Consider the following 16,016-nt stretch of genomic DNA (forward strand, 5'->3'; position numbering starts at 1 on the left):
ATCGAACGAAGTCTGACTTTATTTTGTATTTATTGTGAGAAAGCAGGGTGGGGGTGAGAGTGGACAGGATGGGGTTGAAGCCCCTGGCCTCTGGTCAAAGCATAGCAGGGGGTCTTTTACGACGTTGGGGGAAACAGAACAACTTAGATTGCTTCCTCTGCAGCTGGTCAATCAGTTCAAAGGATCTTAGCACTTTGCTCTACTACTTTAAGACAGGACAAGTTTGGTTAATTATTACAGGTTACATTCCAACATAATCATAGGATCAAACTAATCTATCAACCCTAACAAGGTTAATGAGCTGTCGGCAGTTGTGGGTGATTGAGTTGATTGGCGGAGTGCGGCTGTGAGCGTGTGTTACCTAAGCAGGTATGAGCATGACATCCTCTTTCAGTCTCTTATATTCCGCCTGAAGTCCAATACATCTCGTACAACCTGACTGACTTATTTGACTCTTCACAGGTGGTTTGTAGCAGCAGTCAGGGTGGCATTTGGGGCTGGTGTTTGGGGACTTGCTCCATGCAAGTCGACTTCCTGGAAGTCCCGACTCCCAGGGTGCGGATCTCGGTTCTATAGCCGCAGTCGGGGTGGCGTTCAGGGTTGGTGTTTGGGGACTTGCCCTATGGAAGTCAACTTCCTGGAAGTCCCAACTTCCAAGGTGAGGATGTCGGTTCTGTGGCGGCAGTTGGGTTGGAGTTTGAGGCTAGTGTTTGGGTACTTGCTCCATTGCTTCGACTTCCTGGAAATCCTGACATGCGGATGTCTGTTCTGCAGTGGCAGTCAGGGTGGCATTTAGGGCTGGTGTATGGGGACTTGCTCCATGGAAGTTGACTTCCTGGAAGTCCCGACTTGCAGATTCAGATTCATGTATTAATGACCACTCAACAAGTTGGTGGAATTTGTTTACACTACAGCATGACATGCTCATGTCTCTGTGACAACACACAACAATACAAACAATAAATAACGAATACACATGGAAACATCAATTAGTGATATGGTTTAGTGTACGTATGTACAGCTGTTGGGAAAAAAATGTTTTTGAATCTGACTGATTTATTTGGCAGGGACCTGTAACGTCTTCCAGAGGGCAAACATTTGAACAGTTTATATGCAGGATGAGAGGGGTCAGAGGTGTTTTTTATTGGCAGATTTGTGATGCATCTATATTACAGTGTCAATGGAAGGGAGGGTGCGACCTGTGATTTTAGATGATTTGTTGTAGTTTTTTGCATGAATGGGAGTCCAAATTTTCATACCAGACTGTTATAGATGAGGTGAGTATGCCTTGGATGATGGCGGTGTAAAACTGAAGCAGGATGTTGTGCCTGACTCTGAAGTTCGTATTTTGCCTAATTGTATTGTTCCTTATTTCCCTCTAAATAAGCAGTGTTTCTCTCTATGCCTACCACAGAGACGCTAATGCATGCTTTTATTACCAATAGAATTGATTACTGTATTGTCCTTTTTTCTGGTCTTCCTAAAAAGAGCATTTCATGTCTGCAACTCTTACATAATTTGGCAGCACGTGTCCTGACTAAGACTAGAAGGCAGGAGCATATCACACCAATGTGCAAACTATGTGTGTTTCAGTATTGAGTTTGAAGATGACTATTTTTTTTCTGGCCTCTTTCTGGTGGGACAGGTCCAGGATGCATCCTATTCAGATGCCCGAGCAACCTCATCTGTCTCCTCTCAATGCGGAAGAGCAGTGGCTCGACTCTGAGTCCCTCACAAAGACTGAGCTTCTCACCCTTTCTCTAGGGGAGAGCCTAGACATCCTGTGGAAGAAAGTCGTTTTGGCCCTTTGTATCCGGGATCTCCACCCAAAGGCTACCCTCTTGTCCACTGGGATAAACCCCAATATACAGGTGGCAAGCTGGGGGGCAATAAGTATGCCCACACCTGCTATGCGCCTCTCACTGTGGGCAACTCCAGAGTGGAAGAGAGAACTGCTAGCAGAACCGAAGGGCTTGTACCAGAGCCCAAACTGTGTGTGGAGGCAAGTCTGACTATGTCTAGTCAGAACTTATCTGTCTTGCAAACCTGATTGGGCTCCTTCCCAGAGAGGTGACGTTCTATGTCCTCAGAGATAGCTTCTGTAGCCAGGAATCGAACCGCCAAGGTCCCTGCCTTTGGCTGCCTCCCAGCTCACACAACACACCCCTCCTTTGGTAGTGAGCCCATGGGAGTGGGGACCCATTTTGTTTTTTTTGGGCTTGGCCCCGCCGTCCCGATGGGTGCAGGCCCTGTCACCAGACATTCACCTTCGACCTTTATCTCCTGGCTTGGCTCCAGAGGGAGGCCACGATGATTTGTTTCCGGGCAAGGGAACACGTGGAGCAATGTTTTTCCTCTTTCATGATATACCTGCGTGAAGCTGGCCCCCCACACCACGCAAAATTTAAGGAAAATAGTCTGTTTCGTTTGTGCTTCGTTTGTGCTGGTTTGTGCCGTAAAAATTTTCATTCATGCTGCAACGGTTTTTTAGTTATGAGAGATTATTTTATCGGTCATCCAGAGTTCACCCAGCCCCCCATCTGCTCCAAATGAACCCAAAACGGTACCGTTCGTTTGTGCTTCGTATGTGCTGGTTTGTGCCGCAAGAACTTTCGTTTGTGCTGTTACGGTTTCGTAGATATTACACATTTAATTTTGAGCGCTGACGTCACCCAGCCCCCCCCCCCTTTATTGCCAAATGGACCCAAAACGGTACCGTTCATTTGTGCTTCGTTTGTGCTGTTTTGTGCCGCAAAAACTTTCGTTTGTGCTGCTACGGTTTTGTAGATATTACACATTTGATTTCGAGCGTCAGCGTATTTTGTTGCGTATTTCAAACTCCTGTAATCCCACTGATGCAGGACGAACTTTAGGTAAATATGTTACACTATCGTAACTTTCTTTTGAAACTAAATTTCTAATGAAAGCATGGTTAATACATCTTGATGTCAGCATATTTTTCCCTTTGCATCATTCTTCCGTCTATGCATAGGAATAATAATGAACATGCACGTGTTATTATAATTATTCAAGCAATAAATCCTAATTATATTTATTTGTCCTTCAACCAGATGAAGGTTTTTAGGTGACAAAAATCCAATTTTCTCATTACAGATGTTCAAATAAAGTGCACCTCACAGTGACAGCATCAAAGACATTGGACTTTTGGAGTTTTTCTGTCACTATTGGAGTCAAACACAAATGCATGTGTACAAGACCTTAAAGAAATCTCACCCAATACTATGTTTTGATGCAACTGGCTCAATAGTTGAAAAACTGATGAGACCGAATGGCATGTCTGGCCATATCTTCCTGTATCAGGGTGTTATGACAGGGCATACCCGCTCCAGTGTCCCAGTCATGCAGATGCTGTCAGAGAAGGATGATGTTAATGCTATCACACAGTGGCTGAAGGAATGGATCCATGCAGGGGCACCTGTTCCTAAAGAAGCCGTGAGTGAATTTTCTCTGGCGATTCTTTGAGCTCTAGTCAAGGATTTTACCCTTCATCCTGATCTGAAGAGCTACATCAATGACTGTGTTAAAATTTTACTTGGGAATCAAGCTGGACATCTACCCCCATGTTTTGTCAGGGTAGATGTAGCACAATGCATTAAGATGATCTGCCGCAAGTACTGCCTGAAAAACAAAAGACCTCGTAGGCTGTCATCATTTTCACATACATTTATTAATTGTTGAATTAATTACGTAGATGTTTTTCAACGGACGATAGGTTTACTAGGTTTTTAGGTTGCGGCGAGCCTTTTTCACGTCTGATGCAATTTAAAAAAATAATCATATAGTACTACAAGCCATTTCCCGCAGTGAAAATGGTAAGAAACCTTTGTGTATGCTAGAAAAAAAAGTTACAATAGTGTAACATATTTACCTCAAGTTCGTCCTGCGTCAGTGGGATACCAGGAGGACGAACCACGGTGACGTCATCGCTCGAAATTAAATGTGTAATATCTACAAAACCGTAGCAGCACAAATTCAAGATTCAAGAGTTTTTTATTCGCCATGTTTGAGCGTGCCAAACAAGGAATTTGACTTCGGTAAATCACAGCCTCTGTTCAACATTTAGGTGACTAACAACACTCAGGACATGTGAAAAATGGCAAATATTCTCAAACATCCCCTGATCTTAAACTCCCAAGAGGGCAAGGAAGAACTCAAAACTCCAGCTAGGGGAACTGAGAAACCTTGAGAAGAGACCACAGATGGGAAGGTCCCTTATCCAGGATGACCAGGCTGCAATGGATGCAGAGAGGACACAAAGTACAAACAGTGTAGACAAATTCAAAAAAGGTGTGGAGAGCAGGATGTTATTGCACAGTAATGACTCTGAGACTCTAAGAGTGGTGTGAGTTCATCAGAGCAACAGCCTGGGGGAAGAAGCTGTAGTAGTTCAAACAGACTGCAACCTGGGTGAGAAGGGTCTGTAGAGATGTTCCTTGCACGTTTCCTGGTCCTGGAGAGGTACAAGTCTTGGATAGATGGGAGGTTGATTCCAATTATCTTTTCTGCAGTCCTGATTGTCCGTTGCAGTCTGTGCTTGTCTTGTTTGGAGGCTGATCCAAACCAGACAGTGATGGAGGTGCAGAGGACAGACTGGATGATGGCAGTGTAGGTCTTCAGAAGCTCTCGCGGCAGGTTGAACTTCTTGAGCTGTCTCAGGAAGTACAGCCTCTGCTGGGCCTTCTTCCGGACAGAGTCTATGTGGCCGGTCCATTTCAGATCCCGAGAGATTGTGGTTCCCAGGAACTTGAAGGTGTCCGTGGAGAGAATAGTATTACTGCGGATAGTGAGGGGTAAAGGTGGTGAAGGGTCTCGCCTGAAGTCCACTGTCATCTCCACGGTCTTGAGCGGGTTCAGCTCCAGGTGGTTTTGGCTGCACCAGTGGACCAGCCGCTCCACCTCCTGTCTGTACGCAGTCTCATCACCATCCTGGATCAGTCCGATGAGAGTGGTGTCGTCAGCATACTTCAGGAGCTTCACAGGAGTCACCTGAGGAGAAATCGTTGGTGTAGAGAGAGAAGAGCAGTGGGGAGAGAACGCACCCCTGAGGGGCTCCAGTATTGGTGGTCCGGGTGTCAGATGTGATGCCCCCCAGCCTCACACGCTGTCTCCTGTTGGTCAGGAAGCTGGTGATCCACTGACAGGTGGAGGCAGGCACCGCAAGCTGGATGAGCTTCTGTTGGAGGATGTCAGGAGCGATGGTGTTGAACGCCGAGCTGAAGTCCACGAACAGGATCCTGGCGTACGTTCCTGGGGAGTCCAGGTGGTGCAGGATGTAATGCAGTCCCATGTTGACCGCATCATCCACCGACCTGTTTGCCCGGTAGGCAAACTGGAGGGGGTCAAGCAGGGGGCCCGTGACATCCTTCAGGTGGTTCAGCACTAACCTCTTGAAAGATTTCATGACCACAGATGTCAGTGCGACAGGTCTATAGTCATTCAAACCTGTGATGGCAGGCTTCTTGGCCACTGGAACGATGGTGGAGCTCTTGAAGCACGAGGGCACCTCACACAGCACCAGAGAACGGTTGAAGATCCGTGCAAAGGTGGGCGCCAGCTGCTCAGCGCAGACTTTCAAGCAGGAAGGTGACACGCCGTCTGGGCCCGGTGCCTTCCTGGTCTTTTGTCTCCGGAACATCTGGCGCATTTCCTCCTCGCGGATCTGGAGTGCGGGCGCGGCCTCTGCAAGAGAGAGAGTGGGTGACAACGTTGATAGAGGTGTGGACAGAGCAGTTGAGGGGAGAGGTGATTATGTAGATTGTGCTGCAGGAAGTCCCGTTGTGTGGGAGGACCGATCAAACCTGCAGTAGAACCTGTTTAGCTGGTTAGCAAGCCTTGGGCTCTCCACATGACGAGGGGTTCGTTTCTTGAAGCCTGTGATGCTCTGTAGACCTTTCCACACTGTTGAGGGATCAGGATTGGCAGAGAGGTGTCTCTTCAGGTTCTCCCCGTAACACCTCCTGGCTTTCCTGACCTCTCGGTTCAGTGTGTTCCTGGTCTGCTTGAACAGGTCGCAGTCGCCGCTCCTGTAGGCCTCCTCCTTGACGTTGCGCAGCCTCCTGAGGTTCGGTGTAAACCAAGGTTTGTCGTTGTTGTACGTGCAGAAGGTCTTAGTTTGCACACACAGATCATCACAAAAACTGATGTATGATGTGACAGTGTCAGTGAGTTCATGCAAGTCTGAAGTTGCAGCTTCGAAAACTCCCCAATCGGTGCAGTCAAAGCAGGTTTGGAGGTCCTGCCTTGACTCCACTGTCCACTTCCTCACAGTCCTCACCACAGGCTCAGAAGTTTTTAGTTTCTGCCTGTAGGCCGGGATCAGATGAACTAGACAGTGGTCTGAGAGTCCTAAAGCTGCACGAGCCGCAGAGTGGTATGCATCCTTAATCACGGTGTAGCAGTGGTCCAGAGTCTGTGCCCCTCTGGTGGGACACGTTACGTGCTGTCTGTATCTGGGGAGTTCGTGTGCGAGGTTCGCCCTGTTAAGATCACCCAGAACAATGATTAGTGAATTTGGTAGAAGTTTCTCCATGTCTGTTACCTGGTCAGCCAGCATCTGCGTGGCTTCACTCGCACGTGCGTGTGGTGGAATGTAAACAGCCGCCATGACGATCGAGGAGAACTCCCGTGGTGAATAGAACGGCCGGCATTTTATGAAGAGTGTTTCTAGGAGAGGGCTGCAAAACTCTTTCAACACCATGACATCAGTACACCAACGTTCATTAATGTAGAAACAGAGACCACCTCCCTTTGATTTTCCGGAGAGCTCCGCGCTGCGATCTGCACGCGTTAGCCGAAACCCCGCTAGCTCCACGGCGTGGTGGGGGCTTCGTTCGCTGAGCCACGTTTCAACAAAGCACAGCGCGGCGGATCTGCTGAAGTCAGTGTTCCTTGAAGTGAGGAGCAGCAGTTCGTCCATCTTGTTCGCCAGGGAGCGGACATTCGCCAGATGAATTGACGGTAGGGCAGAACGGAACCCTCTCTGCCTCAGCTTTACGAGGGATCCAGCTCGTTTTCCGCGCCGCCGTCGTCGCGCTAGCTTGTATAGCACCGCCGCTCCGGCTAGAATCTCCGACAAACAGTCTGAATCAGAGAGAACAGGAGAGAAAATACCAGAAGAAGACTGTCCGATGTTTAACAGCGCTTCTCTGGTAAAAGTGATCCGGGATGGACAGCAGAGGACACAGAAAACACACAAAATAAGACAAAGAAACAGAGAGCGACTCACCGTGGCTGCCATCCGCGGCACCATCATATGACGTGAAATGAAAGTTTTTGCGGCACAAACGAAGCACAAACGAAAGAGACCATTTTGGGTCGATTTGGCAATAAATGGGGGGCTGGGTGATGTCATCACTCGAAATTAAATGTACAATATCTACGAAACCGTAGCAGCACAAACGAAGGTTTTTGCGGCACAAACCAGCACAAACGAAGCACAAACGAACGGTACCATTTTGGGTCCATTTGGCAATAAATGAGGGGCTGGGTGACATCCTCGCTAGAAATTAAATGTGTAATATCTACGAAACCGTAGCAGCACAAAAGAAAGTTTTTGCACCACAATCCAGCGCAAACGAAGCACAAACGAACGGGACCGTTTTGGGTTCATTTGGAGCAGATGGGGGGCTGGTGAACTCTGGATGACCTATAAAATAATCTCTCATAACTAAAAAACGGTTGCAGCACAAACAAAACTTTTTACGGCACAAACCAGCACAAACGAAGCACAAATGGTGGGCAATTCTTGCTTGCTTCCAAGCGTTTGTGAAGTCCTGAGTCAAAGGGTGATGTCAGCACGCTGATGTGGGTCCACTACTATATTCATGTGCGCCATGGAAAACTCTTCTACACCCGCACAGTAATGACGTATTAAGACCCGAAGCACCGCATACGGCACTGATTGATTTCAGGTGAACCGGTTCTTGTTATTACCAGCCCAAAATCACCGTTGGTACCCATTACCTAGATGTAGTGCAATACAGTCACATGTGCTAGGTAGAGTCGCCCCCCTTGTGGGTGTGTGGCCAATATAGTATAAGAATCCTGGGCAAAAGAATTTGACCTTCTTGCAGAAAAGGCTCCAGGGCTGTGTCTTGATCTTTTCTGGCATCTATTTAATAATTCAACTAAGAATACAGTCTCCTGGTGGTTACTAATAGCATAGCAAGCATCAAAGATAAAAGAACCAGGATAACGTTCCTGCGGAACTTTTCAGTTACATGTGGTGTCCTTTACTACAAGCCTTACTGGTTGCTTCAGTAAGATGCATTTTTGCAAAATTGTGACTCATATACTTCCACTTTACAAATTCTCCTTTCATCTGATCGCGCAACACAAGATTATTTTATGATGTACGATCAGCTCCCAGGGAGCAGCCATCTTAGGTGTGTCTTTTTTGCACTCTAAGAGGCTTATAGGATAAATATGTGCTGGCTAATAGCTTATAGCTTTTATTTTCAGCCTTTCAATGAAGAGAATCCCATTTCGCTAATCCCTCTCACCCTAAAAAAGTTTGTCATCCAGCTTTCGATGTCATGTAATGCGTTTGAACACAGTGGTAAAGCTTTGGCATTAGTCTGACTACACCACAGTAGACGGGCTTTGTAGCACCACAGGGGTGTCAGTTGGTTATTTGTGTGAATTTTTACTTGGGCTTGAATTTTTCTCATTTTGGGCCTCTTGTATTATCTTGTAACATATTCTACCTGTGTTTGGGTTTTCTCTAAGTAGTAACGATTCGAAAACAATTACTGTATGTTATATTCATTGAATGTTTTCAAAATGTGTGATATGTTTGAATAAAATATCAATAGAAACTGTAAACTGAGGTTGCTTCACAACAGCTGGTTTGTTTGTTGTGACCTCAGTGGAGGATTACTTATTCTGGAATTTCCCTCTTATTGCATTTGTTGATATTTGTTCAGAATTAACTACCATATTTTCCAGACTATAAATCGCTCCGGAGTATGTTGCACCAGCCATAAAAAGCATAATAAAGAAGAAAAAGACATGTATAAGTCACACTGGAGTATGTGCATTTTCGGGGGAAATTTGTTTGATAAAATTCAACACCAAGAACAGACATGTCACCTTGAAAGGCAATTTAAAATAAAAATAGAATAGGCAACAACAGGCTGATGGTATGGTATGCTAACTTTACATAAACACATAAACAAGTAACTGAGTGTGCCTGACGTAACATATTAAGAGTTGTCCAAATAACTATAGCATAAATAACATGCTAACAACTTTATCGAACCATCCGCGTCACTTCAAATAATTAAATCCAATGAAATCTTCATCCTCTGTGTCACTTACAAACAACTCCTCTAACCCCGGAAGTAGAAGATCCAACGCTTCCTCTTCTACGTGGCTTACGTCAGACTCATCATCAGTTGTAGTTCCAATTATTCCACAGTTCCAGAGCGTCCTCATGCGGTTTAGTGTGAAAATAACATGTGAAATGATATTTTTGATAATTTTACACAAGTCACTCCTGAGTATAAGTCACACCCCCGGCCAAACTATGAAAAAAATATGCGACATATAGTCCGGAAAATACAGTAGTTTTAATGTTGTCAGTCATTATGCATACTAAAGTAGTTTCCATAATCATCTATAAATAAAGAATAATAGCTTTCAAACATGCAGGTTGTTTGTGAGATTACATTTAATAACTTAGACATGGTAACACTTCTCCCAACCTTTCAGACATGGAGGTTGTTTGTGAGATTACATTTAATAACTTAGACATGGTAACACTTCTCCCAACCGTTAATGTTAAACATATGTACAGTATATATACGTATATATACCTACCTATATATATATATATATATTAGAGTAGCCTATATCCTGTAAGTCTATAATGTTAACTTTTGAAAGGAATTTTCTGTTCCTTCCAGGAGCCATGTCAAGAATTTGCTTACTTTGGTTTCTTGTTGTTCCGATTGAAATGTAGCTCATTTATTCCTCGACTCTGTGAGTCATTTCAACCAAAACCATCCGCCCACGGTACCTGCAGTCCCCACTGTGTTGGGGCCTACTTTATGTTTATGACTAGAGAATCTCAGATCAAATGAAGGATGACAGAAGGCAGGTGGAAAAGAAAACTATTTCACTCCAACATATCAAGAGAGTTACTTTGTTTACCTGTGTGGGCTGATTACTCCCTAGTAGGTAAAGCATGCACACAAAATGTCATAAGTGTGTTGTAGCCTACTTTATTCTCAGCAAGTAAGCTCCATTTCACTGTCTTTTAAAATGGATAATTAATGCATGCACAGTTTGTTTATGCATAGGTTTATTTATCTATCCACCTACCTTCCATAAAACATTTTTCCTCTGTTTCTCTTGAGGTTTGAATAATTGAAATGATTTGTATTCTCTTAAAGGCAGTATAAAAAGGACCCAAGGGAATGGGTGCGATTGAAAATACAGAGGGCCCAAAGTCTATCTTCATCTGCCTTCTTAAATACCCTTTTTTACTGTTGAAATATCTCTTCTGAGATTTTAACAAGTTGGAAAACACACTGGCGCTATAGACATAAGTTTTTCATCTAGGTGATAAAAAGGACTGATAAACCCCTTTACTTTTTACTCTAAATATAGAGGTTGTTTTTTGATGTCTTAAGCTGTTTATCATATATTGCCCACACTTTTGTTTTCACACTTTGTTCTGAGCTGCGACAGTGTTTTGAAAGGTTAAATGCTAGTTATATGTAAGCTCTGTTTTTTTGTTTGTTTGTTTTTAACGTGCAAGTGTTGCTGACATAGGAACTTACCATGTAACATTATCTAGTTGAACCAAACCCAACCAAATAAAAACCTGTGTTAATAACTCAGCTGGACTGCTGTAAGAAAACCCACTCATTAAACTCACTTATGTAGTAGCTCATAATAGATTTATTTATTGTTTGTTTGTTTAATTGTTTTCATTGCATGAACTGTAAAATAAACAGTATGACATAATATTCAAAACATTACAGTCAACGAGCAAAATCAGTCTAGCTACCACTATAAGCATGATGTCAACACCACTCTTTTTGCTAAACAATACACGGTGATTTGCAAAACACACAGAAGTATATAATGTCATCACTTCTTTGCAATTCCAAAGCACTTTCTTTGAAATTATCACACTTATGAGCCAACTGGTTAAACACAGTCATAAGGCACACTAACACATTATTGCATTGTAGATAGGGTGACCAGATCCCAATTTACCAGATGAGGGACAAAGGCTATGTTTGTCAAAGTCAAAGTCAGCTTTATTGTCAATCCCTTCATATGTCAAGACACAAAGAAACCGAAATTCCGTTTCCTCCATCCCACGGTGACGAGACATACAAGTAGGCGACACAAAACAAAAACAAGAAGGCACAAACCATAAACAATAAATAATAAATAAAATAAAATGAGCGATGAATAAATAATAGACCAATAAATAAGAGGGGCAAAACCGAGCCAGTGTGCATACAGCAGACAGCAAGAACAGGACGCTACGCCGAAAGGGGGAGCGAGTTCAGGATCCTAACAGCCTGGAGTACGAAGCTGTTGGAGAGTCTGGTGGTGCGGGAGCGCAGGCTCCTGTACCGCCTCCCAGAGGGCAGAAGTTCAAACAAAGAGTGAGCGGGGTGACTCACATCACCCACAATCTTGGTCGCCTTGCGGGTGAGATGGGAGGTGTAAATGTCCTTCAAGGAGGGGAGAGAAGCACCAATAGTCTTACTAGCCGTTTTCACTATGCGCTGCAGGGCCTTCAAGTCGTAGTCAGTGCAGCTGCCACCCCAGACAGCAATACAGCTGGAGAGGACGCTCTCAATGGTGCCGCGGTAAAAAGTAGTCATGACGGCCGGAGGAGCCCCCGCGCGCCTGAGTTTCCGAAGGAAGTACAGGCGGCGCTGGGCCTTCTTCGCCAGCGATGCGGTGTTGGTGGACCAGGAGAGATCCTCACTGATGTGCACCCCCAGGAACCTGGCGCTGCTCACTCTCTCCACCACAGCACCGTCGATGGTCAGCGGCAGGTGTTGGGCGTGACCCTTCCGGAAGTCAACAACAATCTCCTTGGTCTTGTCGACGTTCAGCAGGAGGTTGTTGTCCCTGCACCACGCGGTCAGAAGGTCAACCTCCAGCCTGTATTGAGTCTCGTCTCCCTTGGTGATGAGACCCACCAGAGTCGTGTCGTCAGCAAACTTCACTATGCGGTTGCCGCTGCAGGTGGCAGCGCAGTCATGCGTCAGGAGGGTGAAGAGCAGCGGACTGAGCACGCAGCCTTGGGGGGCCCCTGTGCTCAGCGTGATGCTGGCGGAGATCTTGTCGCCAACACGTACCACCTGCGGCCTCTGACAGAGGAAGTCCAGTAGCCAGTTGCAGAGGCAGGTACTGAGGCCCAGCTTGTCCAGTTTGCTGATGAGACGCTGCGGCACAATGGTGTTGAAGGCAGAACTGAAGTCCACAAACAGCAACCTCACATACGAGTCCCTCCCCTTCAGGTGGGTGAGGGCCGAGTGGAGGGCAGAGCAGATGGCATCCTCAGAGGACCGTTTGGCTCGGTACGCAAACTGGAAGAGGTCAATGGTGGGGGGGAGAACTGACCGGATGTGCTCCATGACAAGCCGCTCAAAGCACTTCATGATGATGGGCGTAAGTGCCACGGGGCGGTAGTCATTGAAGCAGGACGGAGCAGGCTTCTTCGGCACAGGTACGATGGTGGCAGCTTTGAAACACGACGGGACGATGGCCTGCTGCAGGGAAGTGTTAAAGATGTCCGTGAAGACACCCGTCAGCTCACCAGCGCAGACCTTCAGCGCTCGACCCGGGATGTTGTCCGGGCCCGCCGCCTTACGGATGTCGATAGCGGCAAGCGTCCTCCTCACGCTGTCGGCGGAGAGGCACAGGGGCAGCTCGTGGGAAGGGGGAGTGGCCTTCAGCGGGCAAGTGCTGTTCTGAGCGTCGAAGCGAGCAAAGAAGCGGTTGAGGTCATTGAGCAGACGGACGTCGCCTTCACAGCTCTGCGGCGCGGGCTTGTAGTCCGTGATGGTCTGAATGCCCTGCCAAAGGCTCCGTGCGTCCCTGCTGTCCTTGAAGTGGGCGGTAATTTTGTCCGCCCGACCGTCGCAAGTGGCAGCCCTCCTAAACACGTCCCAGTCAGTAGAGCCAAAGCAGTCACGAAGCGCATCAGAGGCACCCTCAGGCCATTGTGTGGGACAATGTGCGATACCAAGGCATCAAGGTAGTCTAATGGAACTTTTGAAAATATAAATATTTGTATTCTGCCCTTTTGCTTAAATCATTACTATGCTTTGCCATTTGGTTGATTCAGAAGTACATAATAACCTGCAAACAAAAACCTAAATATATCTTATTTAAATGCAACTTTCCCAAGTTTTCTCATGTGAGAAAACAGTCAGCATAATGCCTTCATGCTATTTCACAGTGCCTCTCAAGTGAGTCACCCCGCTCACACTTTGTTTGATCTACTCCCCTCTGGGAAGAGGTACAGAAGGCTGTGCTCCCGCACCACCAGACTCACCAACAGCTTCAGACTCCACTATTTTTTTTTTTTTTACTTTTTGCATAGTTTACTTGAACGTTTTGTTTGTCCGTGGACCAATATAATACAATATATATATATAGTATATATATATATATATATATATATATATATACGTATATACCGTAATTTTCGGACTAAAAGTCGCTCCGGAATATAGGTCGCATTAGCCATAAAATGCACAATAACGTGAAAAAAAACATATATAAGTCGCTCCGGAGCATAAGTCGCATTTTGGGGGAAAATTTATTCGACAATATCCAACACCAAGAACAGACATGAACGAGCAACAACAGGCTAAACGATAGGTATGCTAACGTGACATAAACACAAACGAAGAGCTGAGAACGGGCCTGACGCAACATTCAGAGGTTTTAAAAAAACCTATTACATAAATAACACGTTTATAAAACCATCTGTGTCACTCCAATTCATTAAATCCATCGATCGTCCTTTGTCAACAATGGGTGCGCGCCGCTGACGGTGCTTGCACTTCAAAATATTCCACAGGCCCATATAACGATATATAAATTATATATCAAATAACTATTATATAAGCAATAATATTATCAAACCATCTGTGCACTCTAAATCATTAAATCCATCGATCAAATTCCTCGTCCTTTGTCAACAATGCCGCGCGTGCGCCCTGACGTCAGCCTCGTCGTTATTCCACAGATCTAGTATATAGTAACTATATTGTAGCGTTAACAAAGTACAAGGAAAGACGTGGGTTTGGTAAACGGCTTTTTATTTAACAAAACAAACTTCCAGGCGTGTGGCGGCGTGGACTTCCAGCCACGGAGGTGCAAGAGAGATCCATAGAATAGGACCGGGCGTGCGTCAAAGCCATGACCGAGCCCCATCCACCGTCCCCGGACAGCCACCCGGCCGAGCGCCGGCCCCCGACTTCTATCCACGGAGGTGAAAGAGAGCTCCGTAGAGTAGGACCGGGTGTGCGTAAAAGCCATGTCCGAGCCCCATCCACCGTCCCTGGACAGCCACCTGGCCGAGCGCCGGCCCCCGACTTCAATCCACGGAGGTGAAAGAGAGCTCCGTAGAGTAGGACCGGGCGTGCGTAAAAGCCATAATAGTTTTTCAAACCTTCTGTGTCATTCTAAATCCTTAAATCCTTTTTATTTATGTCACGTTAGCATACCTATCGTTTAGCCCAGGGGTCGGGAACCTATGGCTCGCGAGCCAGATGTGGCTCTTTTGATGATTGCATATGGCTCGCAGATAAAACAAAATATTCTCACTTGTTTTAATCCATCCATCGATTTTTCACTGCGCATGTCCTGTTCAGGGCTGCAGGAGCAATTGTCCATTATTTTAATTGGATGATACTGGCCTACGTTTGCCGTTGCTGGGTAAAACAGGTAAACGCCCCCTTTTGAATCAGTCTGAGACTGCGTCTGCTCGGTCATTAGCTCAAAGCTAACCCTTCGACGAAGAAGATGGCGAAAAGAAAAAAAGACGACGAGTATCGTACATTTCAGGACGAATGGACCGAAGAATTCGCCTTTGTGGAGAGAGCGGGTTCTGCGGTGTGTCTAATTTGCAATGACAAAATTACATCGTTGAAACGGTCGAATGTAAAGCGGCACAGTCCAACCTACGATCACGTTTAACGGATGAAAGCCTCAACGCTTGCATGAAGCTTAACCTCACCAAGTACCAACCCGACTACAAAGACATCAGCAAATCCATGCAGCACCAGAAGTCGCATTAATGGTGAGTGTTATAACAACATTATTTAAAAGAATAAATTCAGAGGCTTATTATACTGACATTTAGTTGAATTCACTTTTAAAATATATTATATGGCTCTCACTGAAATAAATTTCCAAATTTTTTGCTTTCATGGCTCTCTTAGTCAAAAAGGTTCCCGACCCCTGGTTTAGCCTGTTGTTGCTCGTTCATGTCTGTTTTGGTGTTGGATTTTGGCGAACAAATTTCCCCCCAAAATGCGACTTATACTCCGGAGCGACTTATATATGTTTTTTTTCACGTTATTGTGCATTTTATGGCTAATGCGACCTATATTCCGGAGCGACTTTTAGTCCGAAAATTACGGTATCTATCTCTGGGTGAAACCAGTGAAAGACGACTCTGGTAAATTTTTCCGTGAAGTGTCCTTGAATAATTTTTCCGTCACACACTATGTCACATGTTTTTTTTAACAAACAATTAAAACACGCCATCATATTAATAAGCCAGGGGTGTCCAAACATTTTATAAGGAGGTCCAGATTTCATAAAGTGAAGGAGCACGGGGCCAACAGATTTTTCGGAAATTTTTTCACTACAAATATTTCATGCAAATACACACTGTTATAAAACAAATTTCATTGTCCCAATTGTCTTTATTTTTAAATGACAAATAACCAAATATAAGCCACTCAGGCAGATGTGAAAAACTCTAAAAACACAAATTCTGC

The 16,016-nt window shown here is 45.3% G+C and overlaps 1 protein-coding gene across 1 annotated transcript in view; it reads right to left on the reverse strand.

Moving 5' to 3' along the window:
- The window catches only part of tctn1 (tectonic family member 1), a 1,200,810-nt gene that overhangs the window by 153,819 nt on the left and 1,030,975 nt on the right, over window positions 1–16,016 (reverse strand). The gene's annotated exons all lie outside the window — the stretch shown is intronic.

This window comes from Syngnathus acus, chromosome 10, assembly GCF_901709675.1.
Source record: "Syngnathus acus chromosome 10, fSynAcu1.2, whole genome shotgun sequence".
NCBI lineage: Eukaryota > Metazoa > Chordata > Actinopteri > Syngnathiformes > Syngnathidae > Syngnathus > Syngnathus acus.